This window comes from Protopterus annectens, chromosome 2.part0 (assembly GCF_019279795.1).
Source record: "Protopterus annectens isolate FY-2018-M chromosome 2.part0, PAN1.0, whole genome shotgun sequence".
Taxonomy (NCBI): domain Eukaryota; kingdom Metazoa; phylum Chordata; order Ceratodontiformes; family Protopteridae; genus Protopterus; species Protopterus annectens.
Window position 1 is genome coordinate 1,749,739,974 of NC_056728.1, and position 20,971 is coordinate 1,749,760,944.

At 42.0% G+C, this 20,971-nt stretch overlaps 1 protein-coding gene across 1 annotated transcript in view; it reads right to left on the reverse strand.

Annotated features, from left to right (window-relative positions):
• Nucleotides 1-20,971, reverse strand: part of CCDC30 (coiled-coil domain containing 30) — a 2,524,512-nt gene that overhangs the window by 129,711 nt on the left and 2,373,830 nt on the right. The gene's annotated exons all lie outside the window — the stretch shown is intronic.

Genomic DNA, 20,971 nt, shown 5'->3' on the forward strand with positions numbered 1-20,971 from the left:
CCAGTAAAACATGCTATTTCTTCATAAATTCATCACACCAAGAGCACCACTGCACAACTATCTCTAAAGCCAGATGGTTGCCTATCAAGCAAAGATCTAATCCACCTGCCAGCCACCCTCCTCTATAAAACCCTTATGCCCAATTCATTTTTACCCGTAATATACACTCTTTCATAAAACATTATAAGACATCAACCCCCAATCTAATGACACCTGCAACTAAACTACACAGCATCAATCATGGTTTCTACACACAAGACCATAAACTCTCGGAATCACTGTGAACTTTCCTAATAGAACTCCCCTCAAACAGAATTTACAACTGACCTTAGGAAATACCTACATACATATGTTTCAAACTAGTGCCACCAATCCCATTATATCACTTACATTTCACTACCTTTCCTGTGTCTATTTACTCCTTCCCCTCCACTTGGCAACTCTGCTGCAATCTTTACTCAGTCCTACTCGCCCTTATCCCCTCATCTCCTTTTTTTCTCCTTGTCTCCATCCCCTGCTGTCCTACTAGCTTAATTAAGCTATTTAATAAAGCTAATTTGAAACAACAGACTCAAACAGAATCCAAAGTGACAACCTATGCATTACCTGCTCTCATATCCACCTTGCTTGTAACTTGCCTTGCAATTTATCACATGTAAAGTCTGCACAAATCTCAAACTATATATAGATCTGTATCTTTTTGTTACACTGGATATAATTTTATATCTTATTTTCATTATGACATGCTCATCTGGGCTGATTGTAAATGGTCCACTGAGAACAATGTACCACCCCAGAAGGCAAATGAAAACTAAAAATACAATAAAAATAAAACACACACAAAGATATAACTTTTTTGTACAGCAGCTTTTCTTTCAAGTTTGCAAAGACATAAAGTAAAAGTAGGTAGTTTTCCGTTAACAGGGCAGCAGTCATCGCCAAACATAAATGTTGCCGTGAAATGTACACGGAAAAGTACAGCAAATTTTATTGTAATTACATGTTCACATTTTCAACGGATGTTCTTATTTTTTAAATGCCTTTCTCCTCATTTCCAGTTCACATTTTCACCAGATGTTCCTACTTCTCAAAGACCTTACTCCCCATTTTCAGTGTGTGCAGGTTGACAGATATGCCTGACAACATTACAAATGCTAACACAGTGACCCTTGAAAATCAGCAGATGGTCAGCAAGAGGATCACTTCCTTACTTTTTCCTGAATATAACATCTGTGATTTACACCCTATTTATCAAGTAACAGGGAATCTTTCTAAAACTGTCTGTATAAATGGCAGTGACTTGGGAGGAAATCAGTAACACTCCCAGAACAAAATTAAAAGCAGAATACAAGAAAGTAAATAGGACTGACAAAGAAGAAGCACTGACTTCACATAAAGCTCACATTTTGCCTACTGCCCTTCTGGTTTGCCCCCATTTTCAGTTCACATTTTCAACACTTGTTCCTATTTTTCAAAGTCCTTTGTCCCCATTGTCACTGTATGAATGTTGAGACAAATGCCTCACAGCATTAAAAATGTTAACACAATGACCCTTAAAAATCAGCAGATGGTCCAAGAAGAAAGGCAAAAGAAAAAACAGAACACGACTGTAACATAAGCAGTACTGACATGTGAGAAAATCAACAGTACTCCGACAACTGACAAAATTAAAACCAGAAAAAAATAAGCAGCTGCCCCATTAATGGAAAAGTACCTAAAAGTATATAATGACACACAGTTTGAGCCAGATAGAGATCTTGTGGAGAAAGAAAAGATGTGCACCAGCTACTAAGATAAAGGTACTGTAAACATTGGTCAGAATACCACACAAGACCCCTTTCAGATTTCTTTCACAGTTCTTTCATAGTTCTCCTAACCTAATACTCCCTTGTCTTACAGGGTTCTACTTGGGGATGCACCACATAAAAAATTATGGTGTTGATTTTTTACTCAAATAACACCACCAAAGAAGTAATCAAAAAATGAAGACACTGTTTGATTGGAAATCTTTATTAGGCAAGTGATGCTTCCACTTAAATTTTTACATTATTTAAAATGACAACACTCTTAATACATTACCTTGTGGTTTTCATGGACAGGACTACGAAGGCCTAATCAAGAGTGGATAGTATGCTGTATAGAGATGTGAGTGCTGCATCTATTTTTCATGCAACTATTACTGTCCTGCTAGCCTCAGGTGACTGTGGTTTCCAACATGCACTGGATCAGTTACCTGCTGTGTGTGAATCAGATGGAATAACAAATGAACACCTCTAAATTAGAGGTCATGGTTCTCCAAGAATGGAATGCTCTACTCACACATTTAGTACTCAGTTTTTCCTCTGATGTCACAGAGCTTCAGCTGCAGAAAGTACAAGTATGTAAGCAAACTTACTGTAGCAGTATATGTTTGAATGATCACTGCTGCAGTAGCCTTGGCTATATGGGTTATATCCTGCTAAGGATATAAAAGCCAGCCAGCTTCCAAAACTTAAGGGAACCTTCCATGCCCCAAAGCCATTAATTAACTTGAGCAAAGAAAAAGAAACCAAGTTCTTCAGAGTTTTCATGCCATCTGAGACAGGGAGGCTAGATTCCTGAAAAGATCAATGCTAGGAAAATAACAACAAAGGTCCTCACTCTGGCAACAGTAAAAAATACAAAATAAGGTGAATGGAGGGAGGAAGCAACTGCTGCAGCAGTGAGTATTCAAACATCTAATGTGGTAAGTTTACTAACACACCTGTACTATGTTAATCATTTTATCACTGCTGTAATAGCCTTAAGCTATATTGGAAGAGTACCATAGTCTATACTGACTGGGAGTAGAAAGGATGCGGGACCAGGAGCCCCTGGAGAACAGTCCTAGCAAAGTCTGTCTAGACCTGTTGAAATAATTTAGTTTGTAGTGCTTTGTAAAGGTGTGAACAGAGGACCAAGTTGTTGCTTCTAGAATACTTCTAGCATCTAACCCTTTCTAAAAAGCCACAGATGAAGCAAAGCACCTGGTAGAATGAGTCTTGCCCCTGCCTGGAATTGCCTTGCTATGATCAGTATAACAAAAGGAAATAGTATGGGACAACCATTTGGAAATAGTCTGCTTTGAAACAGTTTTTTTCTTCTTACCCTCACAAGAAGTGAGCAACTGATCAGAGTTTCTAAAAGTTTTGGTTCCTTCAAGATAATATCCAAGTTGTCTGTCAACATCCCAAGGTATGCAGTATCCTTTTCTCTTTCTGGAAAGAAGACCAAGAGCTGGATCGTTTGGCTCAAAGTAAACTCAGATATCATTTTAGTCATAAATAAAGGATTAGGTCTTAAGGACACCCTATCGTTGTGGAAACTGAGATAAGGTTGGCCTACTATAACAGCTTGCAACTCAGATATTTTTGCAGAAGTCAGAGCAAGCAGCAAGACTGTTTTCCATGTTAAGAACCTCAAATCAGCTTGAAGAGCTGATTCAAATGGAGTACGAGTTAATTTTTTCAAGAGAAACTTAAGATCCCAAGGAGGAACCACTAGAACTAGAATGTTTGGTAGGCAACACCCCGTTCAAAAACATTTTAATATAAGATTGCACTGAAAGAGGGGGATCCATGGGCAGATATGCTGAAATAGCAGACAGATGCACTTCAATGAGGGAGTAAGACAGGTAAGAAGATAGTAACTCTCACAAATGATGCAAAACAAAAGAAATACTAGTCTTAAAAGGATACTGGTAATTGTTTGGGCACCAGCTAGAACATCTATTCAATTTGCTAATATATGATTTTCTAGTAGCAGGTTTTCTTGCCTCCATTAATCCTTAGGTGCCTAAAGACTCTATCATCCAGGCAATAGTGGACCAGGTGAAAAGCATACAGGAAGGACAAGAAAAAGAAAAAAACAACTCTTTTCCAGGCCTTTTTCCATGGAGTCTTGGAGCAGAATTTTACTAACTGAGTGTTGTGAATGCAGACAAAAAGATTTGATGTGCTCCCCAGAGATGGATCACTGCTTGGTAGACCCCCAATTCAGTTTTCATTCATTAAAGTCTGTCCTGCTCTTGCTCAATTTGTCTGTCACAAAATTTTACTCTGATAGTACGTAGGATGCCTGTAGAGTGAGATCGTGCTGAAAAGCTATATCCCAGGCTACCATGGATAGTATGCACAGAGGGTAGGATCTGGTTCCCCACTTTTTTCTGTATCACATCACTGTGGTGTCATCTCAGTTAAAGATTGTGCATTTTGGTCTGTCTTTTCTTTTTCAAAGACCCTGCAATTTTACCCCCATAGGCACTGTTTCTAAGCAAAGTCTCAAGTGTCTGTTGTTGTAGACTATGCTGGAGCTGGAAGAGAAAATGGTTGACTGGGATTCAGATAAAAATTATCCTTTCTCCAAAAAATTTCCCTTCTCGCAAACCCCAAAACTTAAATATGGATTGTCAGGGGGTGTTGGGACCATAAAGATTTTATGGTACCATTGAATTCTTCTCACTTGAAGCCTTGCTACAAAAATCATGAGAATCACAGATGCCATAATCCTAAAAAATTCCTTTGCTGAAACTTTTCATAGGTAGGTACTAGGCTATTGGTCCTAGGGCCTATACAAGCCTAGCCAAAAATGTACCCTGGCTTTCGCCACCCAAGAAAATTATTTTCCTGTGCCTCTGTCAAGCAGAACCACAGAAGTGATTCCCGGGGTGAATTTCCTATTACCCATCCAGTCATCAAGATTTTTCTTGAAGTGTGCTGAGGAGGAGCTCTGTTTGACATAGATAGGTAGTCTGTTCCAGAGTATGGAAAGTCTCTGGGACAGGAATCTATCCCTCCAGCATGTTCTGTTTATTGTGGTGACAAGGTTTAGGTCCCTAGAGCGTGTAGCTCGGAGGGATTGGGATTTCTTGAAGTGGAGCATGTCCAACAGCTCTGGGTTTGACATAGCTTTGTATGTTAGGCAGAGATCGCCTCTGAGTAGGCGATATGCGACTGAGTAAAGCTGGAGTTTTTTGAGACGGTCTGTGTAAGGCATCTGTTTGAGGCCAGTAATCCTCTTTGTGAGGTATTTTTGCGGCCTTTCCAGTTGTTGTAGATGTCTTGTGAGGTACATACCAAAAGGGGCGTTGTACTCTATAATGGGTCTAATGAGTGATGAGTAGAGGGGAACAATAACCTCTTTTTTTCTGGATGAGAAACCTTTTGTGATGAGGTGTGCCACGTAGAAGGATTTCCTGATCACTTTGGAATGTGATTATCAAAGGAGAGACTACTGTCCACCTGTGTCCCATGGTCTCTTATCACACTTTCGGTGTTAAGTAGACTACCGCCTATGTGGTAGTTCATGGGTACAGAATTTTTACCAAAGGGGATGACAATGCACTTTTTGGCATTGAGCTTGAGACCATGTCTTTGACACCAGGCATCTGTCTCAGTGAGGCCCTTTTGTAGGATGTCCACATCATTAGGAGTTTCAATTATGGCTCCTAGTTTGCAGTCATCTGCGAATTTAGTTAGCCAAAGACCTTCTGTATTAGCCTGTACTTCAGAGAAGTAGATACCAAACAGGAGAGGACTCAGGACTGAACCCTGTGGTACTCCACTTGTCACTGGTCTGAAGTCTGATTTGGAGTCTGCTACTTTCACAGTGTGGGTTCTTTCAGTAAGCCAGTTGGCAACCCATCTTGTGATATAGGGATTTATACCTAGTTTAGTGAGTTTATCTATAATTCCAGAGTGGGGGATGGTGTCGAACGCCTTGACGAGATCTAGATAGGCTGTGTGAACCACCTTACCCTCATCTATGGCTTTGGTGACTACTTCAAAGAAGTCTTATCAGGTTTAGGAGACATGATCTGCCTTTTACAAACCCAAACTGTGTGGGGTCCAGGGTTTGGAGATCTCCAATGTCTTTGTTTATGAGTTACATGATGATATGTTCCATTGCCTTGCAGACGAGGCCCGTCAGGCTAATGGGGCGGTAGTTCCCGGGTTCTGTTGTGCCCCCCCCCCCCTTGTGGAGTGGGATAACTGTCGCGGTGCACCATTCAATGGGCACAAAGCCTGAGGTGAGGCTATGATTGAACATGGTACTTAGTTAGTGTGCCAGTTCATTCTGTAGTTCATGTAGAAGGCAGCCTGGGATGTTCTCAGGTCCCATGGATGCTGTGTTCTTGGCTTTGGAGAGTGAAGTTTTTACCTGTGCAGCTGTGATTACAGGAACTTTGCATTCTTCCGGTATAAAGATGGGCCCTTTAGGGGGTGAGAGGGGGGTAAAGTTAGCACTGAACCTATCTGCCAGGATGGTGGCAATATCAGTTGTTTCTGTATATTTAGTGTCATTGTGCTGTAACACAGAGCAGATCTGAGTGTTGCCATTGAGATTTTTGACATAGATATAGAATGTTTTGTGGTTGTCTTTAGAATCAGTGGCAATTTTGTTTTCATAACTAGCTTTGGAGGATTTTATCAGGGATCTCGGCTTCTTACTGAGGCTGACCAGGGAGTTCCTCCAATCATGGGATTTTACTCTGTTTTGCAACAGTTTCTTTCTTCTGTTGTAGAGTTTGTTTATGGCAGAAGACCACCAGATTGGCTTCCTTTTTTTGGAGGATAGCATCTTGGTTCTGTTAGGGATAGCACGATCCATGCACTTGTGTAAGTGCTTATAAAGTGCATTTGTGTAGGATTCAGCAGTCGTACCTCTATTGTCCATCTGCATGGGTGTCAGGAAGTTTGCCACTTCTGTCTTAAGAAGCGTGAAGTGGGCTTTGGAGAAATTTTTTATGGTTGTTTTCCTAATGGGGGGTGGGAGCAGGATGTGGATGTCTAGGGTGATTAGCTTGTGGTCGGATCTGACCTCTGGTGTGGAACACCGGTCACCCATGTTGTTGATGACCAGGTCTAGGATATTGCTGCCTCTGGTGAGGGTGTGGATAAGTTGATCCAAAGCGTTGGAATTGATGATTTCCAGAAAACGTTGAGCAAAAGAGTTGGTACACGAGTAGTTTTCCCAGTTAATGGTAGGGTAGTTGAAATTTGTCTGAATGGGAAAACTGAGGAACAGATTTATATACAAAATCTACTCTTTCTTGTGAAAGAAAAGCTCTTTGAACTAAGTTATCTAGGAAACAACTCAAAAAAACAATCCCATGAGGAGGAGTTAAACGAGAGATGTGGATATTCTCATGGAACCCCAGTCTTTGCAGGAGCTCTCTCACCTACTGAGAGATTCCTGACACTTTCAAAAAGACTCTACAAAGATAAGCAAGTCATCTAAATAAGGAAAGTGTAAATACCTTGCAGTCTGCAGTAGATTATAACTGGATCTTGACACTTTGTAAATATTCTTGGAGCACTGGATAGCCCAAAGAATAATACAGAGAACTGAAAGTGGGATCAAGGCACAGAAAACCTTAAGAAACATCTGAACTCAAGATATATAGGAATGTGATAAGCTTCTTTTAAATCTAATGTCACTGAAGAACTTAAATGGGGAATGACAAATAAGTTATGAAGAAATAGCATTTTGACATTGGGCATGATCACAAACTGGTTTATGCAGGAAAGACTGATCTCCATGAAGCTAAACATTCTTGAATAAAATCATTTTTCATTCTGTGGAGAAGGGACCACTGGTATAAGCCACTGAGTTAGCAGATGCTGAATGACAGGAGAGGAAAGAGAAGTTTGATCTGGCCTATGAGGAGCAATCTCTTGAAAGGGAGGGAGAGATTATCATGACCAATTATATTTGTAATGAATCACTTTCAGAACCCACTTGTCTAAAAAAAGAAGTTATGTCTTACCATAATGTTCCATCTGTGTTGTTGATCTTCATTCATTCATTACTGATGGGTTATCGGTTCTGTTCTAGGAACCGAGCCGACCTTATATCAAGCTCGCATCAGCCAAAAACTCTCGAGCCAAGATCCTACCCAGAATGCTCTGCTCTCTGTTACCTCATATCGAGTTCGCAAGTTGATAGACAAAAGTGGAGGCTACCTCTGGTCATAACACACCTACAATAAAGGAGTATATGAGATCAACCAGGAACCTCCGGAGGGGGACAGAGGGTGGGGAGTAATGAATGAATGAAAATCAACAACACGGATGGAACGTTATGGTAAGACATAACTTCTTTATCTGATGTTGTTAATCTTCGTTCATTCCTTACTGATGGGACAGAGTCCCCAGCTACTTGTATCCCTGGGTGGCCCTCATGGAAGGACATTCCTGAGCACCATGGAGCCAAAATAAGCTCTACCTCTGGAGGCCAAATCCAATTTGTAATGAAGGATAAAAGTATGAGGTTTGGCCCAAGTCACAGCTGAGCAAATATCATTGAGGGAAGCCCTAGCATGGAAAGCTGCTGAAGTTGCCATAGACCTTGTAGAATGCGCTTTCACTCTGTGAAGCAAGGTGATATTGTTCTTGTTGTAGGTAAAGGTAATGCAATTTCTCAACCATGATGCCAATGTAACTTTTGAGAAAGGATGACCAAGTCTTGGTCCAGAAAAGGCCAAAACTAGTCGGTCTGATTTACAGTTAGATTTTGTTCTGTCCAGACAGAATCATATTTGCCTATGAACATCCAGGGAGTGCAGGCAATGCTCTCCCTTGTTAGAATGATTAGGAAAAATACTGGAAGGTCAATATACTGGATGATAGAATGCTGCAACACCACTTTTGGTAAAAAGGAAGAATTAGTTCTCAGTGATACTCTATCCTTATGGAAGATAAGGTAGGGATGTTTGATGCATAAGGCTAGAAGTTCTGACAATCATCTGGCTGATGTGATTGGAACCAGAAACAAAGTTTTCCAAGAGAGATACTTTAAATCACATGAAGATGCAGGTTCAAAAGGGGGAGCTGTTAGAGCTTGTAGGACCAAGCCCAAATCCCAAGGTTGTACTGGTTCTCTAAAGGGAGGCTTTAGATGAAGAACACCTTTCAAGAAAGTTTTACAGAGTCTATGTGACATGAGTGAAGAATCCTGAAAACCAATGTAGAAATTTGAAATGGCAGCTAAATGAACACGAACAGTAGAGGCAGACACCCCACAGTGGAAAAGATGTGATAAGTAATCCAGAACCACCAAAACTGGGGCTGACAAGGGGTCTAATTGTTTATTCGCTGCCCATACAGAAAACCTTTTCTATTTACTGAGATAGATTAGTCTGGTGGAAGATTTATGAGATGCTATAAGAATACTGCGCACTGGGGACAAGAGGTTATCTTGCCTGGCAATCAGTGGAAGTGGAGAAACCAAGCAGTCAACTTCAGGGTTGTTAGATTGGGGTGAGTCAGACCCGGTGGATGGGAGATCAATATTTGGGATGGATTGAGGATCCATGGTCGATCTAGCAGGTGAGGCCAGAGGAAGGGGAACCAGACTTGTCGAGGCCAATATGGAGCAATGAGGATCACTTTGGTTTTCAACTGCCGTGCTTTCTTCAGAAATTGGGAGATGAAGGGGAGAGGAGGATAAGCATAAAGTAGACCTGAGGGCCAAGTGTGGCCTAGAGCGTCTCTTAGTGACTGTCCCCGAGGGGGATTGGGGCAAAATAGTTGCTGCACTTGTGGTTGGTTGGGGCAAACAGGTCACAGCAAGGCTGGCCCCAGCAGTTGCAAATTTTTGCCACTATCACAGGGTTGAAGGACCACTCGTGAGGTTGTAGAATGCACCTGCTCAACCTGTCCGCTATCACGTTGCAACTAGAAAGTGGTTGGAAGCTATTGCCCACTGCCATATTCTCAAGGCCTCTCGGCATAATGGATAAGATCTGCTGCCCCCTTGCCTGCTGATGTACCAGACCACTGGCATGTTGTCTGATTGGATCGCAATAGTCCCTGACAGAAGGATGGAATGGAATGCTTGCAACGCTAAGCACCACCCTCAGTTCCAGGACACTGATATGCAAATGGGCCTCTGTCTCCGACTAGGTGCCTTGGACCAAGTTTCCCTGACATAGCCCCCCCACCCCATCAGGGAGGCGTCCGTGGTCACCGTGGCTTTCGGTTGATAGGGGCTGAAGGGGCGAGACCATTGTTGGGAGTTTCGAGACGTCCACTAGAGCAAATATTGCTTGCATCTCTGAGTTATACTTATTTGAAAAGACAAAGGGTGTTGAAGAGAGTACCAGTGAGTGAGGAGCAACCACTGGAGAAGTCACAAGAGGAATCTTGCCAGAGGAACAATGGTGATAGAGGCTGCCATTGACCCCAACAGTTGGAGTATGGACCAAGTGGAAGATTTGTGGTGACAGAGCAGCGGCTGAACCTGTTGTCTTATTCTTTGAAGTCTGTGATCCGGAAGAAATGCTGTGCAATTCCTCGTGTCCAACAACAACCTGATGAATTCTGAAGACTGTGTTGGGGTCGTGTTGGACTTCTCCCAGTTTATAGTGATTCCCAAGTATTGTGCTGTAAGGAGAGTGTAGTCTAGTGCTTCTTCCAGTAGGCGCTTGGTGGAGGCGGTGAGGAGCCAGTCATCTAGATATGGAAATGCCTGGAATCCCTGAAGTCACAGGTGACCACTGCCATGCATTTGGTGAACACTCTGGGGGCTGTAGAGAGACTGAAAGGCAATGCTCGAAATTGGTAGTGACTGGCTCCTATGTGGAAGTGGAGGTATCTTCTTGAGCACTTGTCCATTTTTATATGGTAATATGCATCCTGAAGATCTACAGAGCACATCCAATTGTCTTCTTCCAGAAGAGGAAGGATAGACTGAACCGTGACCATCTGGAATTTCTCTGTTTTTGCAAATTCGTTCAGTGTGCTGAGATCCAGAATTGGTCTCCAGTCCCCTGTCTTTTTTGGCACTAAAAAGAACCTTGAGTAAAAACCAGATTCTATCTGGTCTGAGGGGACCATTTGGATGACTCTTTTTGTAGCAGCTTCTGGATTTCATGTGGTGCTGCTTCCCTTTGACTGGGTGGAACGTCAGGCAAGTCTCTGGATGAGGTTGGACAGAGATGAAAGGGGATGTGATAGCCCTCTGGATATTATCTGTTGTACCCAAGAGTTGGTGGTTATGTTTCACCAGGCAGAGGGGTACAAGGAAAAATGACCCCCGACCGCTTCCAGAGGTGAGCAGTCGGGCAATGCTTCAGGAGAACTGATAGGGATGGCCAGAGAAAGAATCTCTGGAAACCCAGTTTCGCGGACCTCCTCTGCCCCCGAAAGGGAAGGGATGTCCCCCATTGGAGATTCCCCCTCTGCTTCTACGGGAGAACTCGGCACGTGCGTCACATAAAGAGCCCTGTGATTTCCTGTGCTACAGCTTCCTGCTCCTCTGATTTCTAGAGTAGAATCGTTGAGGAGTGGAGTGTCTGACACCAACGGCAGATAAGGTCTTGCTGTCTAGTTCGCACCTTACCAGTGTATCTTTAACTTTAGGGACAAACAAAGAAGCGGCCTCAATGGGGGTGTTCATAAATGAAGCCTTAAAGGAGTCTGCAAAGTCACAAAGGCGCATCCAGGCATGTCGTCTTGTGACTATACCTGTGCCTGCCTCTCTAGCTGCTCCTTCCATTGCATGTGAAATAAGACGCATAGAAGAATTGGATATGGATTCTAGGGTTGCTATCTGAGAAGCTACATTGTCACAGACCTCATCAGAAACAGCTCCTGCCAAAGTTTCAGAGAGTTGGTTGATAAGATCCCTCTGGAGCATTGTAAAGTGTGCCATATAGTTCAAAGACCTTACGGCGAAGGTCGATGAAGCAAACACACGCTTCCTGAGTCTATCGCTCGAGACTCCTTATTGGGTGGATGGACAGTTTGGCTCTCTTCTGCCAAGTCTTTCTTGGTTGAATCCACCACCACCATGGCATCTACTGGAAGACCTCTTGACCAATGGGGCTGCTCAGCTGGGGGAGATAAGATCTTGTCAGGCCTCCACGGTATAGTTTCCAGGATGTCAGGAGCCTTCCATGCATGCTGGACGATGAGCTGGACAAGTTCATCGGCTGGCGGGTAACCCAGCAGGTAGGGGGCTGGGCACGAAAAGCCTGCAGGAATACGGATTCCTCTGAGGAAGGATTAGAGGACTTCTAGTTACCCCTCTAAGGATCTCGAGGATGTCACCAAAGGACACCTCATCAGAGGGTGACCATGGGGACCCTTCCCCGACATCAAAGTCCATATCTTCGGTCAAAGACTCCTCAGTGGAGTCTATGTGTTTCTTCTTGCACGAAGCCTTGTGAGGTACTTCCTCAGTGGGAAGTTCTGGGGAAGACTGCAAAGAGGGGGTCTACTGAGGGGGAGAAACATGTGACCCTTGTGCCTGGTGTCCAGTGGTTGTGGCCTGTGACAGTTGCGGCACAGAGGGGGGAGAGGACTCTGACATGGGGGATTTGCCAGTGGAGGCAAGCACCCTCTCCATGGCCTGGAAGGCTGGCCCGGCTAAAGAAGGATGGGAGCCTGGAACAGAGCACGACAACCTCGGACCCGGGGTCACACCCCGCTCCGATGAGCCAACCCCCAGACCAGGAGTCTCAAGAGGGTTGTGGAGCGTGAGAGAGGGAGGATTCCTGGAGGGTGCCATAGAAAAAAATATTAGAGCCACTAGCCCTAGAAGAGCCCGATGCCCAGTGCACCGAGGGCCACAAGGATGACTCCGGCTCCAAAGTGAGGTCCACTATTAGGATCGGAGGGAGGGAAACTGCTGTCGGAGGAAGGGGCTTCGATGCTTGGGTGGAAGTCGAAGGAGGAGTGTACGTTGGAGTTTGAGGAGTAATACGTTCACCTGAAGGAGGTGAACGTAGGTTTAGATGGTTGAGAAAGACCCCTGGCCACAAGCCGCAACACATCTTGTTCAGAGAAGCTCCAGGTCGACCTCATAGAGAAACCTGAAGGCGATTCTGGCCTTTCTAGAAAAGGACTATATTGGTTACCAACAAACGGATCCAAAAAATGAGAGTACTTGGTCCTTGCTAGTTCGAGTGGTGCAGAGCCCAGAACCAAGGATCTTTGCACCAAGGAAAATGGTGCCAAGGTAGTCTGTGCCAACAAAAGCAGCGCCATAGAAGTCAAAGGTGTATGTACCGTAAAGGCAAGTGTCTGCACCGATGGGTATGGTGCTGTCGAAGGTGTCTGCACCGATAACAATGACGGTGCCAAAAAGGACTGCACTGAAGAGCATGTCCGTGCCGAAGGTGTCTGCACTGTGGAGGACAGTATCATCAGACTCCGGGCTGAAGGAGATTGTACCTGTAGGGACGGTGCTAGTAAAGACTGCAACAAAACTGTCGGAGCCATAAGTGTCTGCACCAGGAACTCCAGTGGCGATAAGGAGGACATGGCTGGAGCAAGAATCAACTGGGCTGGTGCCTTGCCTGGAGCTGAAAGGGTCACAGGTGGCAGCGCCGGACTAGATCAGAATCAGAAACCTGAGGAGAAGAAGCAGAAGTTGTCCCTTTACAATCAGTTTTGGGGTTCAGAATATTAAACATCCTCAGAAAACGAAAAATCCATTTTTCTTCTGTCAGAAACAGTAGAAATGGAAGGATCAACAACTTGAACTAAACCTTGAGCTAAGCCCAATAACTCACTCCTGTCCAAAATAAATAAGATTTGAGAAGACATAAATTTAACTTTTTACTCCTTTTGACAGGAATTTTTGAAGAAGCAGACCTACCACTTTCGACATACAAAACCTCCCTAGGGACAAGCATTCCAGTCTGGCTAGTAAGAGTGTTATTCCCCACTTCTACTTCCAAGACTGATGAGTGGTTCTTCCTTGTCAACCAAGGGCACACTCCCAACAGTCACAGAGGACTTGTCTAGCCACTTGTCTGTGGTGGTTATAAGGACTACACCAGAGGGAGCCAAGGAAAAAGTTGAATGGTCTGAGGAATCAGAAAAGGCCATAGCAGTCACACAGAGGCTCTTTAGTAGCTTACTAAAGTGGCAAAGGCTGCTTGTTATTTTTTTCATGGCTATAAGAAAAAAAAAACAAGAAACATATATGTTGTTCCATGGTAAATCTGAAAGACATGCCCAGTTCCCAGTGAAGCCTAGCAGCAGTAGGTAAAAATAAGTTAAGTGGTAAAGTCACTTTTTCTTAAAAAGTGAAAAGCTGTTTAAACAACCAGTCATCAAAAGTAAAACATTTTTAGCAAGGAAAAAAATAGTTTTAACTTAGTTCAGACAACTTTTTCAACAAAAGTAAAAAGTAACGCTTCTGAATAAAAGTTACTAAAAGTCATGTGACTATCTACAAAAACAGTTTTTCCTAGCATAACATTATAAATTCCACAGAAAAAGATCAGTTTCTGTCAAAAAATAAAAAGTTTAAGTTTTTTCCATGAAGGGAACTTATCTGCCCAGCAATGGATCAGTGTCAGCCGACCATCAATCCTCGAAAGCCTGCAAGAGAAGCGATCTTTGACTGCAGAAAAACTGAGAAGGGCTTGGTGCCCAAACCACTCTTTCTTGAGCTCTATTTGACATGATTAACGGTTTGGGTATAAAGACAGTGCACTTAAGCTTTGGAAGCTGGCTGGCAGTTATATCCTTAGCAATATATAACCAACCTACTGAAGCAGTGATTACTATGTTGAAAATCAGGTAAGACTGAGTTTCTGCCAACAACTTTTGGGTGGCTCGAAAAGACAGGAATTTAAGGAAGGGGTAGTGGAAATTACTCAGGAGTTATTAGTGAAGATAGAAAATTTCTTCTGAAAATATAGCTAGGCAGTGGGATAAAATTAAAGTGGAGGTTAATAACAGTGTGGAAATAAATGAAAGAGATATGGTTAAGAAGTAACAAGAATTACTCAGAGGGACTGACAAAGGTTAAAGTATTGCAGAATAGGGGGAATCTCACAGAACAAAAGGAGCAACTGCAAAATGCTACACAGAAATAAGAGATTACCTTGATAATATGCATGAGTTTAGGAAGACTGTTGTTAAGCAATTGTTTTTTGATAACTCCAGAGCACAAAAACATTTAACACGATGACTCAGGCAACAGAAAGTAGAAAGGGTTTTCGCCAAGCTTAGGTAGCCTATAACAAAGGAAGATTAACAAGAGATCCTGTTGAGTTATTAGAAATATTTTGAAAATGTTATGAAAGTCTATATAAATCAGAAAAATATGGAAATAAAAAAAGGTACAAATGGAAATGTTTATGGAAGAATTAAATATGCCAATGTTAGAGGTACATGAGGTTCAATTACTAACAGGATAGGAGGAGATGAGATAAAAATGATGATGTATAACCAATCCCCAGGAAATTCCCCAAGAATAGATGGCATTCCTGTGGAAGTCTGGAAGCTAGGAGTGAAAAAATGATAAAGATATTTAAGGTTTTGTTTAACAGGATTTTACGAGGAAGAGACGCACTGTTATCATGGAAGAAAGCTGTGGTGACTGTAATACCCAAAGAGGGTAAAGACCCATCAGATCCAGCATCATACAGGTCCATTTCAAGCCTAAACCATGACTATAAAGTGCTTAGGTCTATAATGGCTAAAAGAATGGCAAAGGTGATGACACAATTGATAGATATGGATCAATGTGGTTTTGTGTAGGATAGGCAAACATTTGACAACACTAACAGAATATTGATGATCCAGAGAGAAGCAGAATGCAAGAAAATACCACTGTTGTTGGTGGGTCTTGACTCAGAGAAAGCATTTGACAGAGTAATCTGGGAGTTTATGAGCAGAGCAATGGAAGCATTTGCATTCCCTGATAAAATGATAAGGTTAATTAGGATGATAGATTCAAATCTTTGCAGGATACAAAATCAATGAAGCTAAAACAAAGGCAATAGCTGTAAATTATGTACTCACACATGAACTGGTTCAGCAATATCTATATTTATGGGGACATGACAAAATGAAGTACTCAGGAGTATGGATTAAAAAGGATTCTGGTGTGGCGGCTAAAGATATGTGGGAAGAGACTAAGCAAATACAAAAACTGAGACATTGGAAGCTTTGTTTTATGCATATGGATAGCACGATACAAGCAGTTAAAATGCTTTTAGTCCCTTCAATTTTATACGCAGATCATGCATATTATTTTATCAACCACAGGAGAATTTGTGGTTACCAACTAATAAAGAGCTGAAGCATTTTATCTGGGAGGGGAAGACTGCAAAAGTCAAGTGGGATAAGTTGATTCTTCCAACAGAAAGAATAGTTGTGTAAAATCTTACCATAACCATAGACGTCTTTCTCTTCCATGTTACAGTATTCATAACATGAGTGATTCCCCGCCTAGGTGACCCAAACATCTGGCCAATACAGCAAAGACTTAAGCTACTGCTAGGTACATGCAAAGTTGCATACAGAAAACAGCTGACATAGGCCATAAAGGTGACATCTGCCCATACCATTCTCAGAACTGAACGCCCCAGTCAGAACACTAGTCCAAGGATAAGATGGAAGGTATTTATCATCCAAAAAAAGAACATGAACCAAGGGGGAAGGTGGGTGGGATAGAATGCTGCAACAAGGAAGAGAAGGACATCTATGATTATATTTATGATTTTGCATAACTATTCTATGTCCTTCCACTCCCATGTTGCAGTATTCATAACATGAGGGAGAATACCAAAGCTCATGAGTGGGAAAGGGAGGTTGAAGCATGGGAATTCTCCATAAATCCTTGCATAATTGCCCTGGAAAACCTGCCCTAGATATGGAGATAGAGTCCAACTTGTATTGTTTAGTGAAGGTGTGAACAGAGAACCAAGTAGCTGCTTAAAGAATAGAGGTAGCATCCAAACCCTTGAAGAAAGACCCGTTGGAAGCTACAGCCCTAGTGGAATGGGCTTTAAATTGAGGAACAATATGTTTCCCCTGAGATAAGTAGCAGAAAGAAATGGCTTTTGTTATCCAAGAGGAAATTGTCTGTTTACAGACAGGTTTACCCAGCGCTCTTGGGTGCAATGAAACAAACAATTATTCAGACTTTCTAATGGATTTGGTCTCATCCAGGTATAATCCGAGTTGTTTATGTACATCCAAAGTGTGGAATACTCCCTCACTAGAGTTTTGAGGGGTCAGGAAAAAGGTAGGTAAGTGAATGGATTGGATAAGGGACAAGTCATTAACCACTTTAGGCATGAAAGAAAGACTGGTATGAAAAGAAACCTTACACCTGTGGAAAATTAAAAAAGGTTGTGAAGCTATTAAGGCTTGAAGCTCAGAAACTCTCCTAGCAATGGTGATGGCCATCAGTAAAACTGTTTTCCACGTGCAGAGTTTTAAAGAAGCAGAAGCTGCAGGTTCAAAAGGTGCCTGAGTCAATTTTTCCAGACCAAATTTTAAATTCAAGGGAGGAAGTACAGGTTTCCTGGGAGGTCTGATGTGCAGGATGCCATTTAAGAAAAACTTAACGTCTAGCCTAGAAGCTACAGGGGGATATAAAGGCAGACATGCATAAATGACTGATAAATGAGTTTTAACTGAAGAATAAGACAATCCAGCCTTGAGCAGCTTACACAAGTAAGCGAGGACTAGGGGAATATCCACTGAAAATGGATCTAGTTGCTTGTTAAGACACCAGATGGAGAACCTCTTCCATTTGGGCAGATGGAATCTCCTGGTATTGGTTTTGTGGCTTCCTGCAGGACTAGAAGCACTTCCTCATGGAAAAGTGTCCAAAAAGAATCAGAAGCCTATCACCTACAGTGCCAAATTCAGCATTGCTAGATGTGGGTGAATGAGAGATCCCTTTTGTTGTGTGAGAAGATCGACCCTGTGAGGTAACTTGTGATGACTGCCCTCGGCTAATTGCAGAAGAAGAGGGAACCAATGTTGCCCAAACGGGGGTCACCAGCAAGATGTCTGGGGTGTCTTGCTGAATCTTCAGCAAGACTTTCTTAAGTGGGAAGAGGGTGGATGCGTAGAGAAACAACCCCTTCCATGAGAAAGAAAGGGTATCCACCTTACATACCAGAGGGTGTGGAGCTCTGGCACAACATTTTGGAAGTTGTCTGTTCAGAGGGGAGGCAAAAAGATCTATCTGAGGTGTACTCCACCAGTGGACAATGCCCAGAAACACTCCTGTGGATCATCCATTCGTGGGCCTGTGTCATGGATCTGCTCAGTGTGTCTGCTAGAACATTTTGAACTGAGGGGATGTAGACCGCTGCCAATGTTACCTTTGCTTGTAAGGCAATCTCCCAAGCTTGTACAGCTAACCTGCAGAGAAGGTAAGACTTTGTTCCCCCCTGTATATTCACATACTAAAGAACTGTGGTGTTGTCTGTGAACAGTTTCAAGGGGTCTGGTAGAAAAGGTGAATGGAAGGCCTGAAGAGCCAAAATCAGAGCTCCCCACCCCAGGTCTGAGACATTTCTAAACAGCTCCTGATCTGAAAGTACAGTAACTTCAGCAATCAGACAAACGGTATGAAGTTGGTGTTCGGACTGGTGGCAGAGAAGTTCTGAGGATGGTATGTACAGACAACACCTTTTAAGGCCTACGCCAGCTGTATCCTGTGTGCAATGTCGCATGTACCTAGCAGTAGCTTAAGTCTTTGGTATACTGGCTGGATGTTCTGGTTGCCTTGGCAGGGAATCCCTCATATTATGAATACTGCAATATGGGACTGGAAGGACATCAAAGCAGTCTGGGATTACCCAATTTGAAGGGGTATTTCAGAGCTACACAGTTAAGGCTCCTATACACAGCACAAGCAAAAACGTATAATTCAAATTTGAAAAGGATGATGATGAAATGGGGGGGAAGCTCAGGAAACAAGGACAGTCTTGGAATTTGGATGCAGAATAACAATAACGATATAGAATATTATTTTCATAAAGTAACAAAGTATTCTAAGAACTAAGCCAACATGGGAATGGAGAAAGATGATTCTGTCAATAGGGATGACTGCAATTAGGAATGCAGACAATAGGCAAGAAAGGGCTGGAATTTATTGGAGAAAACTGGCAAAAGAACCAAGGTATTGGGGGCAAACAGTTAGACAGGGAAAGGTAATAGAGCTGGACTGCAGGCTAGAGATTGCCTTCCTATCAAGAATTGATATCAGAGCATAAGCAAAGAGAAAGAAATACGGGCTCTTAAGGAAAAGACCAGCATTAGTAGAGTTTTTAGTAGAATCTAAAACAGAAGCTGCTGTTAAAATATGAATAATTAGTAGGGCATATAAAATATTGCATGATGACTATAAGAATCAATCAGAGGAGATTAGAAAGGATTGGGAAGAGAGAGCAGATAAGCAATTCACAAAGAAACAATGGAGGGATATGTCTGCCAACTATGCAACAAAGTCTAGAATATTTAGGATCTTTGCTTGGAAGTGTTTGCATAGATATTTTCTTCAGGTAGACAGCACATGTTGGAGGTGTGATGGAGAAGAAAGAGGTAATTGAGAACATATTTTCTGGAAGTGCAATGAGTTGATAGACTTTAAACATTCCCTGTAAAATACTCTTTCAGAAATATTGGGCGAGAACTTGGTATGACTAAGGAAATCATTTTTTGGGCTAAGATACAGAATTGGAATTGCCTAGACATAGTAAGGCCTTGTTGAGTCTAATTATGATGGTTGCCAAAAAGGCTGTTACTGGGAAATGGAAATCAAAGTCTAAACCAACTGTACTAGAAGTACTGAATACAGCAACAGAGATAAAACAACTGGAAATGGGATCTTTAGAAAAGGGAAGGAGCAAATTACATAGAAAAAACAGAAATCATGGGAACAATACATGCAGACGAGGAATGAGGTTTAAACGAAGGCAGGATTTGAATATGTTTTGTTATGTTAGAGTGACAGTGACTGAATAGATTATAAGTGATGTATAACATTTGCAACTAAAATTATGTCAACATGGTTTGTTTTCATGTTATAAATGATAATTTAATAAAGATGTTTCTCGTTTAATTAAAAAAAAGTAAATGAAAACAAAATGTTAGCACACCAACACAGCCACCAGAAATATATACAATAAAAAGATTTATTGACAAGGATTAGTGTTTTTGCGGGGTTGCCACTTCATCAGATCCAAGCATAAGAATAAAATCAACATTGAATATAAACGAAGTTGTAACCAATCAACAACTGTTATCAATAAAATAATTATATCAATTAAGCAAAAATCACCACCTCATACTTAAGGCAGGTCTACGAGGAATGCCGGAGTTTAAACCTGGAAACTTATGTGCTGTAAAGATACAATCCATTTTAACTCAAGCATTTCCACTTGATTATTAATATCACCCCTTCTGTTACTAGGTGGAACTAGTTGTACAACCCTAAAATAGAAAACATTATGTCCTGACGAATTTGCATGACTAAAAATACAATTGCAGACTTCGCACTTAAGGTCCAGCTTCACAGCAAATTCCAACAGCAAAAACAGACGATCCGGACCACCAGGCTGATAAAAAAACAGTAGTTTAATAAAATGCAGTAGGTTAGCGCTTTCATGTTTAAAAAACCCTTCTTCAGACAACATACAAAAATTATGAACACCTTTTAAAATACATAACAGCCAATTAAAGACTCAGTAAAAAGCCCTCCTCTTTTTTAAAAAAGGCTTGATAGGAGTGATACCATTCAGGCCAGGTACTCTATCAGCACCCAGGTTGATTATCCATCTAGTTTCACTGCATTCTGTTATATTTCTCAAATCACCCCCCCCTCCTGGTTGGATGAATAACCTGCAAAACCATAAAAGAAAATACACGCCCAGGGTACTGCTTTACATGTTGATACAGGGCATTATGTATATTGGCTGTACGTATAACTGACATATGTTGTAACACCCTGTCTTTCAATCTACAATTCGTTTTACCGACATAAAATGAACAACATTGCATACAGTCAGAAAGCGCTAACCTACTGCATTTTATTAAACTACTGTTTTTTAATCAGCCTTCCGGATCGTCTGTTTTTGCTGTTGGAATTTGCATGATTAGCTAGGGCATTGGTGAGAGTTTTATTATGAATATAGCCTAAATACTCTAATATGCATTCTCTTAGCTAGCGTGTAGTCTTTCCT